Genomic DNA, 18,088 nt, shown 5'->3' on the forward strand with positions numbered 1-18,088 from the left:
TTCAAATCTCCAGTTGTAACTGCAATGATAACTATTTGTGTCTACCATATGTATAAAGGCATTTTCTGGACAGGTGAGACATATCACATTCCAAGATGAAGGAAAAGCAGAGCTGCAGTGCATGCAGCCATAAAGTTCAGATTCTGGGGTCAAGACCAGATTGTATAGTTGGAGAGTTAACTAAAGTACTGATAAGACACTATTGAAAATAACACTGTTTAGACTGCCATTTCCAGTTTTTCAAAACTGTGATAGGCGTAATCTTGCTGGATTTATCTATTTAATCCAGAAGGTCAATATGAAATTTCAACAGTTTATCAGCTTGCTAATGCATATGTACACCTGAGAGCCTGCAGGAGGTAGATCTGTAAATAACACCACAGATGAAATTCCCTTTGGATATAGTGGCAGGGGTGTTCAATGAGAAGACTGCTAGAAAGTGTTTGAAGACCTTTCATTGGTTAGGGCTAATGGTGGTGACAGATTTCTGGACAACGCTCAAGGGATCTCAAGGTAGGAAGGTTGAAAGTTGAAATTATTTCTCCTTGCTTGGAATAAAACATGACACTGACAAACTATGAGAAGACATTCATCATCTTTGCATGCTTAACACTATCCTCCCCTTCACTAACAGTAAGGATTTCATCACACAAATTTTACCATAGTTGCATGATCATTGATAATGTATATATAGTATTGAGCACTTTTGATATTTCACCTGTCTTAATTAGCAGAATTCTGCCGATTTGCCAGTCCACAATTCTGTGTTTGTACTTCTGCATTCCTGATTTATGGCAAACCTATCAAATCATATTCTTGGGAAGATTTGTTGAGAAAAACTTTGCTATTGCTTTCATTTGAGGCTAAGAAAGTATCAGTTGGCCATTAAGTTTCAATGGCTGATTGAGGATTAGAACCGTGGTCTGTAGAGTCAGTGCTCAAAGTACTACACATGCTGTCTATTTAAACATTATTTACTCCCCCCCCCCCCCCCACACACAACAGTCCTCAATAATGTAAGGAAGCATGCTTCTCCTGCAAAGCAGTGCATACAATTTAATTAAATATATCAAAGATATATATATTTTTGTGAGGATTTTTTGGTTCAAATTAGAAATCTATTTCTGGTCACTTCTAGTTAAAAAGAAAACCAGAGGCAAAACACACATTTTCACCTGGGCTGAGGTTTGCAGGGAAGTGAAAAATGACCTTTAGAGTTTTTCATCCAAGGAGGGTGAATGTCTAATCCGAACAGGGGCAAACCTTCTAGCTTGGGGGCCGCATGGCAGGCTGAAGTGGGGTGGGCAGGCTGGAGCAGGGTGGGTGGGCAGGCAGGGAAGGAGGGGTTCACCCCAAATCCCCTCCCTGCCCTTTCCTCCCATTCCTCTTCTCTCTTAGAGGCAGAAAGTGGAGAAAAGATGGGAAACGTTTGAATCCCAAAAGGGTTAGCTTTCGTCAGGATGAGATGGTGAATGGGAGAGAAAAAAAAATTCATTAGATCCTGTATTGCCTACTCCTGATATAGAATCCTAGAATTCTAGAGATGGAAGCAACCCCCAAGAGCCAGCCAGTCCAATCCCCTGCCATGCAAGAAGGCACAATCAAAGCACTCCCAATAGACAGCATCTGTGGAAAAGCCTCCAGACAAGGAGACTTCACCAAACTCCAAGGCAGCCTATGCCACTCTCCAACAGCTCTTATTCTCAGGAAGATTTTCCTAATCTTTTCAGTCAAATCACTTTCCCTGCCAATTTAAACCATTGCTCCCTTGTGCTCTGGTCTCCAGAGCAGCAGAAAGTCAATTTTCTTCCTCCTCCTCAATGGGACACCCTTTGAAATCTTGAAAAATGGTTCTCATGTCCCTCTCAACTGTCCCTTCTCCCAGCTAAATATCCCCCAGGAGGAAAGGAGGAAGGAAAAAGAGAAGGAAGGAAGGGTGGAAGAGAAGGAAGGGAATTGTGGGAGGAAGGGAGGGAGGGAAGAGAGAAGGAAGGAAAGAGAAAAAGGAAAGAATGAAGGAAAGGGGGGGAGAGAGGGGGAAGGAAGGAAGGAAGGAAGGGGGAGGGAGGAAGGAAAGAGAGAAGGAAGGAAAGACAAAAGGGAAAGAAGGAAGGAAGGAGAAAGAGAGGGAAGGAGGGAGAGAAGAGGGAAGGAAGGAAGCATGAAAGAGCAGAAGAGAAGGAAGGAGGGAGAAAGAGTGAGGGAAGAAGGAAGGAAAGAGAGGAGAAAGGAAGGATAGGATGGTGAGCGAGAGGAGGCCCTGAGAAAAGAACCCAAGGGGCTGCATCTGGTCCCCGGGCCTGGGTTTGCCTGGTCTAGTCTATGGGCTGTGTGTGTGTGTGTGTGTGTGTGTGTTTATGGCCATATTTTAGGTGCCAAAAATTTTCAGCACTAGCTTTGGAGAGAGTTGTTGTTGCTATTATTATTATTATTATTATTATTATTATTATTATTGCTGTTACCATGCAGATTTTCCCAAGGATGATAGACCACAATTTTACCTTATTTTAACTACTTTTACCCGTCAGGGTGTAGCACAGATCAGAGAAAAAATAGAGATTGGAATCAAGAAGCCACCCAGATGTCAGTGGATGCAAAGCCCAGCCAAATGGCGAGGAGTGCTTGTAATATGGTTGAACTCCTCCTTATTTTTTTCACCTTGGAGCCTTCTATTACTTTTTCAATTATGAACAAAAAAAGCCCCAGTGAGAAACATGACTGCTTCGACATTTCAAAGTTGGTGGGCCCCTGCTTTAATCACTTAATTTTCTTGTATAGATAGATTTGGGACATTTCCCGAAGAACTAACCTTTTCAAGCATTGTGCCCCTCTTTTCCTGTAAAAATCTATACTGTAGTGTTGTTGTTGTTTTTTCAGGATGAAGATGGGGTTGTGTAAGCATGTTTCATGAGACCTTGGCTCATCTGTTTTCCTTTAACAAATGATTTATGTCTTATAAACCTTCTCCCATATTACTATTACAGTTTGCACTGTGTAATTTTAATCAGAATAATTGATTATTTTAGAGATTTGTTATACCTTTAAACATACACACACACTTTACATTCATATTCTATCTCTTTCCATTTGTTTTTCATTGTCTCCTTGAGTTAGGTCTTATCTTTTCCGTCTGTTTCCTCCAGCCAACTATAAATCTATATGTATGTTTGACGTCATAGGAAGACTTTATGCAAGACATCTCTTTCTGAAATGATAAAAGATCTAGCTGGTTGAGAACGGTTTTATTGCTCCTGAATATTGGAGTTTGACCAGGACATTCAACTATTGATCATGGTTTTTCATCAGAATATCTTGTTATTAATACAATAATAAACCCCTTTGTCAGTCTAAATGTAGATATTAGGCTGTTATAGCAAGTCATAGAGTTGGAATTCGCATACACGGCCAGTTGTCCAGACTTTCAAAATGGGCTTGCCAGGGTTGCAGCCTGACCCATTATTTTTCAATCTGTATATAAATGGTATGGTGGATTTTCTATCAAGACCAATTTTTCCAGGTAATAAAAGTGGAAAAGCTATTCCAATTTTGCTTGCTTTATGCAGATTTTGTTGTTGTTTTCTGTTTCTCACTTCTGTCTGTTGGGTGTCAGAAAATTGATAGTTGCATATTGTTGTTAACTGCCAGCAAGTTGTCTTTGACTTATGGTGATCCCATGAATGAGAGACCTTGAAATCACCTTTTTTTTTACACAATTAGTCTGGGAGCTTTGGCCAATATCTAGAGGAGAATAGGGGACCATAATAGTCACAAACAGCCGCTCCCTGCATTGCATTTTAGACATTGGGATATAATACTATTGGGGTATGATACCCACAAAGATGGCCAAGCTCCATCAAGAACCCTTCCAATGGCTACCACTATCCTTGGGACACTGAAATGTGGCAGACATTATGTATCATGTTTGTCTAGCACCTGAGCTTGAAAACAATTTTTAGGACTCAGAAAACACTGGTTGTGCTGACTGGAGGATTCTGGGAATTGTAGTCATTTTTTCCCCTCAAGCTCACATTTAGGCAGAAGGAATAAGTTAAATCTTGTTGCTTCAACTATATGTTTTTGAATGTATAGTTCTTACATTTCAAAACCTGAGCAGTTTTTCACTTGATTGTTTGGGTGTTCATGGCATCTTAATGGGAGGGAAGGATAGTGAGCAGCTTTTTGGAAAATGTAGCCATTATTAATGCATTATATTGAACTGTGGCTCAGAAAGCTTTTAACAGTTCACTGACATGACCGAGGACAGCCCAGGGATATCATAACAATCTGTAATAGGGAGCGATTCCCTTGCAATTTGCAAGGTAGCCTAATGACTCCCTGAGAGATGTTACAGTGTATTTCATACGCCTGCAATGCAAGGTTATTTCAGTATCAGGGTTATCTTGGTTATGATTTTTGGTTGCAAAATGTTGAGCAGAAATGTAGTCTCGTCACATCTTTGCATTTCATCAACAAGAGCAGCAACACAAAAAAAGAAGGAAGACTACAAAAAAAAGTAACTTCAGGCAGTTCCTGAAGTTACGTCACATACGTCCAACTTACAAATGTCTCCTAGTTAATAATGGGGATGGGAAAACAGGAAGTAACACAAATCTACCCCTCTGAAGGGAAATTCACTCCTGGAAGAGTTATCATGGGGAAAAGATATCTCCACTTAGGCTTTCTCATCAATCCTTGTTTTTAAAACCCACATTTTCCAAAATCCAGTTATCACAGGGACAGAAAGTGAGGTGAAATCTTCTGATAGCAAAACAAACACCACAGTGTTGTTTACCCCTTCCATATGCTAGCCAAACCACACTTTAAAATGCCCCTGTTCTGACTTACAAACAAATTCAACTTAAGAACCTCTACAGAACCTATCTTGCTCGTAACTTGGGGACTACCTGTATAAGGAGCTATCCAAGCCCTTGATTAAGAGTCCTAGATGTAAAATTAATTAATAGAGTGAACTGTATCAAGATTTTGAATGTTTTAAAAAAGACATATAAAGTGATTTTAAAGATAGTATCTCCAGGTTTCCTTTAACTTTTAATTTAAAAAAACAAAACAAATGCAGCTAAAGATATCAGGTTAACAATGGAGTGTCTGAGAAATCACAGTAAGCCAGAACTCTGGTTTACCTGATTGAGGCAGCCCATTGGTGCATGCCACCCAACTGTTCCTGCAACAGATCAGAAGGTACATTCCTACCCTCTGTGGTTTCTGTGTTGCAATGTCCATCCTGACAAATTGACTCATCTCCCACAGCAATCCAAAGAAAACCCATAGTTTGCTTGTGACTTATTTCTAAAGCTTGTCAAAAGAAAGACAAGTAAGATTTCAGGTTCAGATGAAAGTATCCATGGCTTGTTTTTAGCCATTTCCTTTTATAAAGAGTACAGTAGGGCAGTATGAAGCAACACACTGCTTCCTTAGTCATAAGCAAAAAAAAAAAAAAAAAATCCTGGCAAAGGCCTTGTTTCACACTGAATAAACATATAACATTGCCAAAATGGGAAATGCTACAACTGTAATGGTTACTATGGAAGAGGCTCAGCCTGGCATGGGTCTGGATCCAGATATTAATTAATCTACATGTTGGCTAATGGAAACCCACTGAGTTAAAAATCCCTGTGGGATTCTCCTGCCACTCTGCAATGAGAAGAATTAACCTCCCCAAGTTGGATTGGTTGTCTACACCCCAAAAGGGTCTTACAGGAACTCTTGTATTGCATTAAATAGGCACACCAACCCCCCCTCCCAGATATGTCTCTATGCCAATCTTACCAAAGTTGTAACAAATAGGATCTGTTTGGATTTCTAGCAACAGATAGGCTAGAAATGAGGGTGGGAGGGCAGGGAGATGCCCAGAGGCGACTCACTAATGATGATCTTGAGATCTTAAACTTTTATTCTACCCTGGCAATGAGGCCCTGAGCCTGGCTTGCCTATTCTTTGTTAGAGCCCATGTGTCCTGCTCTCCACACTGAGCAAGAATTCAGAGTGCTAAAGTCAGAAATCATGGAAGCATGAGGTATCTGGGGACAAAAGAGTCCAGAATAAAAAATAATAAATTGGATAAAAGAGTTCTAGGGAGTTGGAGTTGCAGAGTCCTTAAACAATCCAAAAATCATAAATCAGCAAAACACATTTACAAGCCATCAAGAGGAATCCTCAAGAGAAGAACTGAAGTTGCATTCAGCAACCTGGCTGGGGAAAGTAACCACCCTATAAAGCCTGTATCAGCCTGTTTAGCCTGATACCAGGTGATATATAGCTATTCATTTCCTGATGACTTGATTGTATCCAAAAGCTATGAGCATCCACCTTTCTCAGGTATAGGGCTCTCTTCCAACTACTCTTCCTCCTCGGAATGAAGCCTCCCTGACTTGACAAACCGAAGGGGATCTTAGATGACTATCAGGCATCTGTTCTGATGTCTCCACCAGTATGTCTGCTTCTGAGGAATACACATTTTCAAGAGAGAAGATGACACCATGAAAGTTACATGGTTTATTCAGGAAAAGGAACCATAAAGAGAGCAAAGAAAATGGTACCAGTGTCTTCATTGTAGGGCCACAAACATGCTCTTTGATAAGCCTTGCTTTGAAGAAAGATGTCTTACTGTGATGTTGAAATCCTACTATTTTCTTAAGAACTCTTTATACATCTAATTGAGAAATTTGAACAAATAAATGTTAGAAACCTCTCATTAGAACTGGTGCACGGAGGCACCAAGTATTTGGACTGAGACTTGAATGTTGTACTCATGCTTTTGGTTGGGCAAAATCAAGTCTTGTTGACTGAGGGTAAAGTGACTAGAATGAAATGTAGGAAGCTCTGTTACAAGATGTTACCTTGCTTACTCTATATGGAAAATGATCACCTACTTCTTTCTCTTTTTAACTAGAGGTACTAGAAAAACAGAAAATTGATCTTTCTGCAGGTAAACTATATGAACTTCCACATTAACTCCTGGAAATTTTATTTGATGTTCCAAAACATTGGCTATTTTATAAGGCCCTTCATTTCTATGATGGGTTTTCCTCAGAAACCGTTCTTGCCTTTGCTTAACTTCAGATCTTGTGTCTTTGTAGCTAGATCAGATTTCCATGCTTTACAGGCCAAAGTTCTATGATTCATTAGTGAGATAAGCTTCATTTGCTAGAGTTGACTAGAGCAAACCTTCTGCAAATAGGAAAAGCCATTGACATTTTAACTGAGGATCCAGGCATGAAAAGGATAAAAAACAAAATTGCTATTCAGTATGGTATGAGCTAGAGAAAGGAGAGGACCCAGTCTATAAAAGGTGAATTAGAAGACAGAGGGTTGATGGTAGATTTGCTGTTGCTCATAATTGGTGTCTTTTGTAAATGACTTTGCAGACTTTGCTTCCAAAATAGAGTTTGCATTTCTTCAAATGACATCATTTAGGCCAAGCTCTCATCAGCAACAATGCTATACTACCTCCTAATAATCGTTACACTATTATGTATATGAGGACACAATTTTCTGCTAGAGAATAAAAGCTACATGTAGAAGTCTGTGGATTTTTTAACTAACATGCTCCTGAAATTCAACTAATAAGCATTCATGACAACCGCAACAATAATTGGCTCATAATCAAAACCCACAGCAGGAGACTTAAATATATCTCAATGTATTTTTCACTGTGAAAAAAATTCAGTGAAATTAATGTATTTGTGACAAATTTCAGCCTCTGACTTGGACCATTGTCAGGAGAGAAAGAGAGATATTGCCATGTAACTACTGTAAAAAGCACTGCTCTTCTCGTCGACAACAAAGATGGTATAGTTTATATTTTCAGTATTGCTCCTTCCCTATAATCTCAGTATAGGTTTCACCTGTCAGTGAGAACCTCTTCTCTCTTCATAATAACCCCTTGTTTTTTATTTTAAAAAATGGCAGTTACTAGGAGATGGCTCTGTCAGAAAGCTTATAGTTATTCCTGACCTTCCAGAACAGTTTGTGATGCTAGGAACTGGGCAAGAATGTAAATTTATCACTGAGTGGGAAGCAAGAAGCTTGCCAAGGGCTAACTGGAACACTGTGTGTGTGTGTGTTTGGAAGGTATATCTATCTAGTTATATCTCTAAGGAAGCAAAACAGCAATGAGAAGCCACTGGCAAAGCAGAGTCAATTACCCCAATCATAGTGAGAATTCTCTATAATATAATAACTACTGTATATTTAGCAAGAGGTTTGCTGGAAGCAGCTCATCAGGTTTGCAGATTCTTTCCCCATGATGAAGAAAAGGGTCTTATAGCCTCACACAAGTTGCACAGTCCACTAAGTTTTGCATTGTGTCATTAAATCTGAGCTCAGTATCATCTGCAGAGGAGTTTAAAAGACACAAGGGCATGCCTTACGACAGCAGACAAACTGGAGAGGGTTTGTGGGAAGAATTCAAATGATTTGATTAGTTTTTTTCCCTTTTACTTCCCTCATTTGGGTTGCAGGGGATCTAGGGCCAACAACTTCCTGCCCAATTAAATACCCCTGCCCAATATATGTGCCATGCAATAACTTTTCTGTCTTAAGAGGAGTATGAACCAGTGAATATCCAAACAAGTATCTTAAAATGAAAAAGCTTAGTTAGGATGTTTTCAGAATGACAGCTGGTAGCACTGCTTATTAAAGGAAATCATGCCACCTATCTTTCATTCTTTCTCATTTTTAAACATTTTCTGGGATGGACCCACCAACAACCTGCACATGTGCATTGTAGTGGGGAAGAGTTGGGAAAAAAATCCCTGAATTTTCCATGGCTGTGAAACAACACATACCATGGATCCAGGAACCAGGTCAGAGCTGACCTCTCTACTACATATAAGCTCTGGTCAGGACTCAATTTGGTTCCTGAGTTTGATGTGTGATCAGCTCTATCTTTGGATTGTTTCCTATTCAGCTGTTTTCATCCCACATTAAGTTCTCATTAATATCTCAGGCTCTGGCCAGAAATTACAAGTTTTCATATTTCATCTCCAGCTGGGAGATAAGACTGCAGATTCTCCAGATTTAGTGGGGCTCATTTTCTGGCCAAAGAAAAGAGTTGTATGCAAATCTCTGGTTCAGTAAGGAAAGCAGGGTCAATTGATTTGTTGCTGCAACTTGCAAACACTTTCCAAGTGTTTTATGTCTTTATTAAAAATTGAAAGACTATTAAGAAAATATTGAAAAAAGTGGTCAAAAACTGTTTTTTCAAGTGTTAAGAAACCATGATGAGAAAAAGCCTGAACTGATGAGAACCTTCACAGTTCAGAAAGTATTTTGCACAAAATTTATATGAGATTGTTCTGCATGGAAAATAGCATTTTCAGTGTAGAAAAGAATGTATCAACACAGCTTTTTGTTACTTTGTAGAATAAGGTGTTTTTTGTTTTTGTTTTTGGTTTTTTTTGCAGAGAAAGTCTGTAATTGGGGATTTGTTCTATATGTAAACCTGTCTGGTGTTATTTTGAGAAATATGAGTGTAGTATATTTGCATTGAAGCAGAGTAATGAAATTGGCAAGGCAGAAGTTGAATAACAACCAGTCTGAAATTCACCTATCCACATAGAGAGTATAACAGTAATACAGTGATTGTGACAAAGCAAAATCTGCAAACATGGAAGTTGGTAATTAACCCAGACATGTGAGTATTGCTAACATATTAATATAGAAAACCTGCCTTAAGTATCTGGAAGCATTGACAGCAATGTACTTGACACTCTCACTGACAGGATTCTGGCGATGGTACTCATTTTTTTTTGTAGCAAATAGATATGCAGCATCTGGTTTTTATTCCTCAGAATCAGCATGGAAGTGTCAGGCAGTCACTGCTTGTGAGTGTTTGCGTCTTAAGGGCAGGTTGAATCTTTGGGCAATCAGAGCTTATCTTATCTTATGTCTGTGCAAGCCCTGTAAGGTAGGGCCACAACCTTTAAAAACCCTGCTCTTTCTGGTTTTTCCTTTCATCCACATAGTTTACTGATAGTCAGTCAATAATAATCCTGGCTAAACAGAATTTGTTCCAGAGCTTAGAAAAAGTTACTTTTTAAATACGACAGCTGTCAGAATCCTCCAGTGGACCTCTGCAGTGCAGGCTAATTTTAAGGCATCAGGGGTCTCAAAAAGTGCTATTTTATCTTGCAATCCTACTGATGCCTTAAAATTAGCCTGCACCGCAGAGGTCACAAGTACTCAAAAATAACTATTTACATAGGATTAATTACAAGGAAAATCTTAAGCTATGATGTCAATAGTAAGTACCTGGATTCAAAATCTCATTTGGCTAGTAGATATACTGACTTTGGACCAGTCACAGCTTCTCAATCTACCTCACAGGTTTGTTGTGATGGTAGAAATGGGGAGGAGAACCATGCATGCCATGCATGCCATCTTGATCTCCTTGTAGAAAAGGAAATGTGTGAATGAAACAAAGAAAGTTTGTGGGAAGTATACCTGGAAAAAAGCTTCCTGCTCATTCCCTTTGTGAATATATCACAGTTGTCTTGAGGAGTTATGGCTGTAATTTGTGCATCTCTATATCTTGATGTTAAATGTGTAGAGGAAGAACAGTTAAGGAACAATTCCCTCACCCCTCCCTACGCTGCCATACTATATATGTATCCTCTGTGAATTAAAGTTCTCTCTAGTATCTACTAAAAAAATAGGTAAAAGGAATGAAGCTTTGCCATTTTCCAATGAAAACTGTAAAAAAACTGATTGAAAAATCATTGCCTAGCTCCAGCCCAGATGTGTCAAGATATTAATCCACCCATCTTGACAAACTGCCCTTGAGTACCTGAACTTTAGAGCTATTAGCACTGAGCGACGGGTAGACAGGCAGGGGAACAGCAAACTGCCAAATGGATGTGACAACAGTAAATGCACTCAAGAATAACCAGTTGAGAACAAAATGCATCCTTAATGCCTGCGACAGAAAAGGCTGTTTACTTTGCTGGCTGGGAGATGTGGGGGCTAAGCAGAAATCAATGTGCTCCTCTCTGGCTCCTGGTCTTTGAAATGACTGGATAAATGGGAAAGCAAATGTGGCAAAAGATGAGCAGGAAGAGAGGGAATGGTATAAGATGGGCTCTGCTGCTGTATTAATGGCGAAGAAGTTATATTTAGGGTGTGTGTGTGTGTGTGTGTATAAGGAAAAAACTGCGCATTGCAGTAGCCCTGGAGAAGGATGCTAGCAAGATGGTGTTGGTGGATGCAGGGTTGTCCCAGGCTTACTTTTCACCAGTTAATTTGCCACTGGTAGTGGTGCTTCTTTTAACTTTCTCCAATCATTGATTTTTTTTAAGAAAAAAACATTTTGCTAGATTTTAGAGCTGTTTAAAATGCTTTAAGTCTGTTGTGAAGTTGAGGTCTTAATAAATCAAATAAGTTTACATGGAACATTGGTTGAGGTCTCAATCTCTTTGTTCCTGTAAGTGTGTCTTGTAGTAAACTGTCCTTACAGTAATTCTGTAAGGACTCTGTAATTCAGTAGCCCACTCTACAGCTGGAAAAAGTGGTTTAAATATTTTTCTTTAAAAAAGACAGTCCCTTTCCCAGGAAAAACATGACAGAAAATGAAAGGGAAAGAAGCAGCACAGGGGAAAATAAGAGTAAGAACTTGTGTCTAGCTTAAGATCAGTGGTTTCTCAGCACTAGGATAACTACTGAATGACCGCTGTGAAAGAGCCAAAGCCCCAAAAAGTTGGCTATTCAGGATAGTTGAGAGTGGTTGGGGAATTTTAGCATTCTGGACCACCAGTAGTTTCCAAGCATTGGTTCTCCAAACATTTTTGAACATTAACTCCCAGAAGTTTTGGTCAGCTTTACTAACAATCAGGAATTAGGGGGGAGGCTGAACCCGAAAGCACCTGCAGGAGAAGACAAAAATCTGGGGACCACCACTCTGATGTCTTGCTGTCCTAATTGGCCACCCTGGCTAGGGTGCAAAGAGAGTTGCAATCTATTCATTCCCCAATAGTGTTTTCTAAACTTCTGTACTTCTAGTCGTGAGGCAGTTGAGGAAAAGCAATGCGTAATGGAGCTTGCTTCAACAAGAGGTTATGTGGAAGTCATCTTTAAATATTTGAAAGGATGGTTCACAAATTGGTGGTCCCTAGACAAGTTCTGGTCCTTCAGCCGTTGGCTGCTGGCAAATTTCCAGGATGGAAAAATGTACTCATGAAAAATGGCAACAAATATATTGCTGGGCCCTGGCATATTGGAAGAAAGTACTGTAATTGCGGATCTTGCGTATTGGATAGCTTGGAAAAGTATTGATGTAGAGGAGGGAGCAAACTAGTTGGCTGTTGTTCTGTAAGCTAGAATACAAACCAATCTGTTCAGATTGCAAGAAAAGAGATTCCATTTACATTTTAGAAATATGTTTTTCCTATAATGGCTGTCTGACAGTGAATAAACTACATCAAGATAAACTACTACATTCTTTCTTTTAAAGAGAAGTTGGATCGCTAGTGATGCATCTTCACTGTGTAATTAATGCTGCTTAGGACACTTTAACTCTCATAAATGTAGCTTTATAAGCTCTTTACCTTTCTCTGGCCAAAGGGTGCTGGTGCCTCACCAAACTTCAAATTCAGGATTCCATGGCACTGAGCCATGGCAGTTAAAGTGATGTCAAACTGCATTAATTACACAGTGTAGTTGCACCCTGTATCTCTGGAATGTTTTTGTTGTGTGTTACCAGCATAGCATGGGGTTGGACTAGATGGCCTTGGAGCTCCCTTTCAGTTCTCTGGTTCTTTGAGAACAGCTGGTAACTCTGTGTTCTTTCTTTCCCACTGTTCCAGGCTTCTGGGTGACAATGTTTTGTCCATCTAGCTTAGCCTGGCCAACTTCAACTAACACATTCTCTCCAGGGGGAGGACAGAAAGTGCTTTCTTCTATTCTGAACCTTACACAAAAACGTCTGGGTCTGGGAACCAAGCACCCAGCGATGACATTGGTGTTTCAGCTTTGTTTATCACAGCAACTTGCATGTAGGAATTAACTGGAGTCGGCACCCTTTTCCTGCTTCTCCCTGCATGGGCTGTGCCAATCAGTTCCCTGAGGTTTTGCTATTAATCATTTCGATTCTTATGCAGACGTGATGTTTTGGAGTCACTCAAACACCTTTCCAGCAATTTGCCTTCTCTTTTCTCCAGGAGGGGCCGAAAAGTTAATTACGCTGTCTGTTTCAAAGTCAGGAAAAAGGCCTGCCATCAACTCCTCAGTATTCTTGCTCCCATCAATGAGTGAGCACACAGTAGGGGCAGCTGGATCTAATTAGGAGTCGGAAACCCTGTGGTTTCAGCAACAGCTGCTCAGGAATGGATAATGGCAGTAGCTCCCAACACAGCCTGCTTGCTTGCGGTAGAGCAATTTTAAAAAATAGACCTTGTCTTTTGGAGACAAGGCTTGCTGAACAAGTACTAACAGGAACAAAGATTTCACAGTTAGTATGACTACCCGGAGGAGTTCCAAATTATATTGTTTGCTATTATATTGCTTTAATCCCAACTGTGACCTAGGTGCACTATTTTCAAAAGACCCGAGGTGTTTTTTTTTAAAGCCAGTTGGCTCAGAAGAAGGAAATAGTTAGAAATATAAGATTTGTAAATAATTGAAGTGTATATTGATATCACTCTGCCTTGTTTATTTATTTATAATAGTTATATCCCACTCTTCAGCTACAAAGTCTTGTTGTTGTGTGCCATCAATTTATTTCTAACTTACGTCAACCCTAAGGCAAATGTTATCATGGTTTTCTTGGCAATGTTTGTTCACCAAGAGTTTGGCTTTGCCTTCCTCTGAGGCTTACGGGAATTGTAGTCTGTAAAGGTAACTTTTCCTGTGAGAAACCTCTTCTGCTTACTTACTGATAACCTTCTAGAATCTATATGAAATCTTTCTTTAGAAAGTCATAGACAAGAACACCTTTCAGACAATTTGGTGATCATTCATTCTGTTTGCTGCTAAAAAAGCATTCCCAAACTGGTCACCATTCTTATAACTTAAACACCAGAAAAATCCTTGTTGATCACCTCAGAATGCTGTAATGTCCCTAAAACTTACATCCCAGGTATTATCACTTTTTAATATTTTTAATATTTTTGCTCATTTTATGTATTTACTTTGTGACTCTTCTCGTTGTTGTTCATATACTTTGTTACTCTTCTCTCTTTCCTCCTTCCTTTCCTCTCTCTTTCTCCTTCTATTCTTCCCTTTAACCCTTTCCTCCTTCTTTCCCTGTCTCCCTTTCTCCTTCCTTCCTTCTCTTTTGTCTTTTCTTCCTTCTCTCTTTCCTTCCTTCTTTCCTCCCTCTTTCTCCTTCTCTTCCAACCTTCCAACCTTCTTTTTCCTTCCTCCTTCCTTCCATCTTTTCCTTCCTTCTCTTTCCATATGACTTAATGGTAGAAAAACTATTTTTAAAAAATACAAGTAAACAATAAAAGGAAGTACACTGTCGATTTACAAGAAATAGCCATAATAAAAGAATATTTCGTTGCTTGTTGCCCCTTATTGTTAGTCATATGTCCTATTTGAGGGTTGTAAACCTTTTCCTTTTGTTTCCTCTCAACATTCCTGGCAACAAAGCCCCATGATAAGTTTGTCTTAGGATCACCGTAAGTCAGAAAGATTTAAAAGCACGCAGTAACAATCCTCTTATAAGCTCTTTCTTATAAAACTTATAAAATAAGACTGTAGAAATACAGAGGTTGTTGCATATTGATTGAAGAAGAGCAACAAGGGGGCTATTCTAGGTTCCCTGGAAGCAGAATTCCAGAGGCTAGAGGCCACCATAGAAAAGGCCTTATGCTGTGTCCCAGTAATTATGTTTACAAAGGTGATGGAACGGCTTCTATGCAGATCTCAGGGCCTTGGAGATACTGTCCATCCTATAGCCTTAACCAAAGTCAAATATAGCTTTATATGCCATTAATGCAGTGATACAACACGTGGAAGACTCCAAGAAGTGGGTGAATTAGGCTATTCCAGAACAAACACTTAATTCAGAAGCACATTTTAATCCTTGCATCCTCCAGATGTACGGGTGTACAGTTTCCTTCCAAAAATAATGTTAGTGTTCCCCAACTATATCCTGATAAGGTGTCTTTTTACCAAAGTTGCATTTCTTTTCTGCACGCATTGCATCTGCAGATTCACATCCAGCTGAGCTGTTCAGAGTGATGAAAGGTTTAATTCAGGTACCTTCCCCTCTGAACCAATTGCTAGGACCTTTATGCTTTTAGCAACTATTTTGCAGATAAATTCTTTTGCATAAGAGATTACTTAGATGTTGTCATTTTAGCAGAGACCAACAACAAGGTGTCCAGCAACTCTGTGCGAGGGATTTCACTACATCAGTTTCAATTGGTGAGTACCATTGATGTGGACAAATTGCTGGGACAAGTAAGGAAGACAACCCGCTTTCTTGATCCCTTTCCCTCCTGGTTGGTCATCTAGGGAGGAGATACAATTTGATCTTAAATACAACAAATTATTAATGCATCTCTCAGGGAGGGGAACTTTCCATCCTGTTTAAAGGCAGCAGGAGTTAGATTGCTGCTGAAAAAGCCCACACACGATCCCCTGTACCTTAATAATTACAGATTAGTCTTTCGTCTTCTTCTTTTTTGGGGGGGGGGGAGGGGTTAAATTATTGAGAAGACAGTTGCCCTCAAACTCCAGGCAGTCTTGAATGACACACACTTCCTTACCCTAAAGTTGGACTTCTGCAATGTGCTTTACATTGGGCGACCTTTGTGCCAAGTTTGGAAATTCCAGTTGATTCAAAATACAGCATATAGGAACATCCATGAATGTGCATATTACACCCATACTAAAGTCTCTCCACTGGCTGCCAATTAGTTTCCGGGAAAAGTAGGTCTTGGTTTTGACCTTTAAATCCCTACATGATTTGGACCCAAGTTACCCACACAATTGCCTTCTCCCATATAAACCACCTCAAACACTTAGATCCCCTGGGAGGCATATCTCCATCCAGCCAGAACTCAACTGGTAACCATCACCTAGAGGGTAATGGTCACCTAGAACCTTTTCATTGGTCACCCTAAGACTGGAACGACCTGCTGAAAGAGCTCTGACAGTTAAATAAGCTGTCGTAAATTAAAAACCATTTAAAAATCTATCTCTTCCAGCAGGCCTACCCAGACAGTTTTAATCATGATTTTTAAACTTGTGCCCTGTGTTTTAGTCTTTGTTCTGTATATTTAATATGTTTTTATAGCAATATGTTTTAACATGTATTTTTATAGAACTACATTTAATGTAATATGTGTATTTATAAGATCTTTACAATGTTTGGGTGTTTAAAATATGCTGTAACCTGCCTCAAGCTATGAGGAGAGGTGGGTAAGAAATGAAATGATGATGATAATGATGATGATTCCATTGCAGCTCTCATAACTTAACCCACCAGCTTTTTCCTCCTCCACCTCTTGCATCTCGGTCACCTTGAAACAAAGTGTCCTCTTTTTCTTTCCATGGGTCTGAAATGTTTTGAGAATGTTTTTCACTCTTGATGTACTGAAATAATGGGAATGGGATTGGTGTTCGCTTTTTATAGAGAAACTTATTTCTAACAGTTTCCCTTTTTGTGAATCTAATTGCTTTAGGTTCACCAAGAATTCACAGGCAATTGCTTTCTTGCTATTGCTGATATTGTAAGCACTTTATATTCAGGGTTGCTGACCTGAATCTGTTTTCTCACACAGTAATTTTGTAGCCTTGTGGAGCTTAGAAGAGCTGACAGGGATGGGAGAGGCAATATCCATCAGTTAGATTGCCAACATTTTGCTTTGCATCCTTTCAAAGCTAAATTTGGTGGTGGCGGCGGTGGAGAGAATATTATTATTGATAGGAAGCTGAAGTCTGAACAATTCTGTGTATTCTAGTGATGAAGAACATTCCAAACTGTCTTACTTTAACACCACATAAATAATCTAATCTAATAAATTTCTACCATGCCATCCCTATCCAAACCAGTTTTTGCTGTCTCTCTGTGTGTGTCTTCAAGTGGACTATTGACTTATGGTGACCTGCATGAATTGCATAGGGTTTTCTTAGGCAAGGAATGCCCAGAGGTGGTTTTATCAGATTCCCAATTTGAAATATAGACTACAGGCATTCCCCAAGTTACGAACATAATAGGTTCTGTATGTTTGTTCTTAAGTTAAATTTGTATATAAGTTGGAACCAGGTACATTTTTAAGTGTAAGTCCATCCAAAGATAGATATATCTATCCAGCCAAAGATAGATAGATAGATAGCTTTCAGTATCTGTGATCTTTGTTTTGCTGTCTGTGCCCCTGTTCAGAAGATTTAACCCCATTTTCTGTCCCTGTGATCATTGGTGATAAAGCTTCAGTAGAGACACCTTTTCCCATTAGAACTCTTCCAGGAGTGAATTTCCCTTCTGAGGGGTAGATTTCTCTCACTTACTGTTGACGCAACCCAGCCTCATTCATAACCATGCTTGTTTGAAAGTCAGATTTAGTCTCCCTAAATCAAGTGTTAATGATTCCTTCCTCATGGTAGAACAAATTCAGATTCATACCGCTTTTCTGCCAAAGAGTGGTGGCGCCTCACCAAACTACAGCTCCAATAACATTGATTCATAGCAGTTACAGTAATGTCAAACTGCATTAATTCTAAGGCATAAGTGCAACTTCAGTTGCTGAATATGTGTAAATATGTAAAGCAATACATATATAAAGTTTCTTTATCCAGTTAGTTTACTCTATTTGGGATTGACAATTGAATTTAGGCAGAAAAATATAAATACTTGCCTCAAAGAGCTAAAATCTGATGATTGAGAGAATAGTCAAAAACAAAGCAAGGTGAAAAGTGTAGTAAAAAGTAATTCCACATACTTGCAGCTTCATTTGGTCAGTGATAATTATGGGGTTAACGGATTAAGCACTGGACTCTTTGGTAAGGTTTGAAGCAAGGAAGCGTTTTCATGTCTGATTCAGAATCTATTTTGAATGAGGACCTGTGAAAACAAATGGATCACCAATAATTCCAATAGCACGCATTCTCTTTCGACCGTGCTTCT

General features: G+C 39.4%; 1 protein-coding gene across 11 annotated transcripts in view; it reads left to right on the forward strand.

The window, feature by feature from the left end:
* LOC132770524 (multiple epidermal growth factor-like domains protein 6) overlaps positions 1-18,088 on the forward strand; it is a 267,021-nt gene that overhangs the window by 17,630 nt on the left and 231,303 nt on the right. The window lies entirely within an intron of this gene.

The sequence above is a fragment of the Anolis sagrei genome, chromosome 3, assembly GCF_037176765.1.
Source record: "Anolis sagrei isolate rAnoSag1 chromosome 3, rAnoSag1.mat, whole genome shotgun sequence".
NCBI classification, from domain to species: domain Eukaryota; kingdom Metazoa; phylum Chordata; class Lepidosauria; order Squamata; family Dactyloidae; genus Anolis; species Anolis sagrei.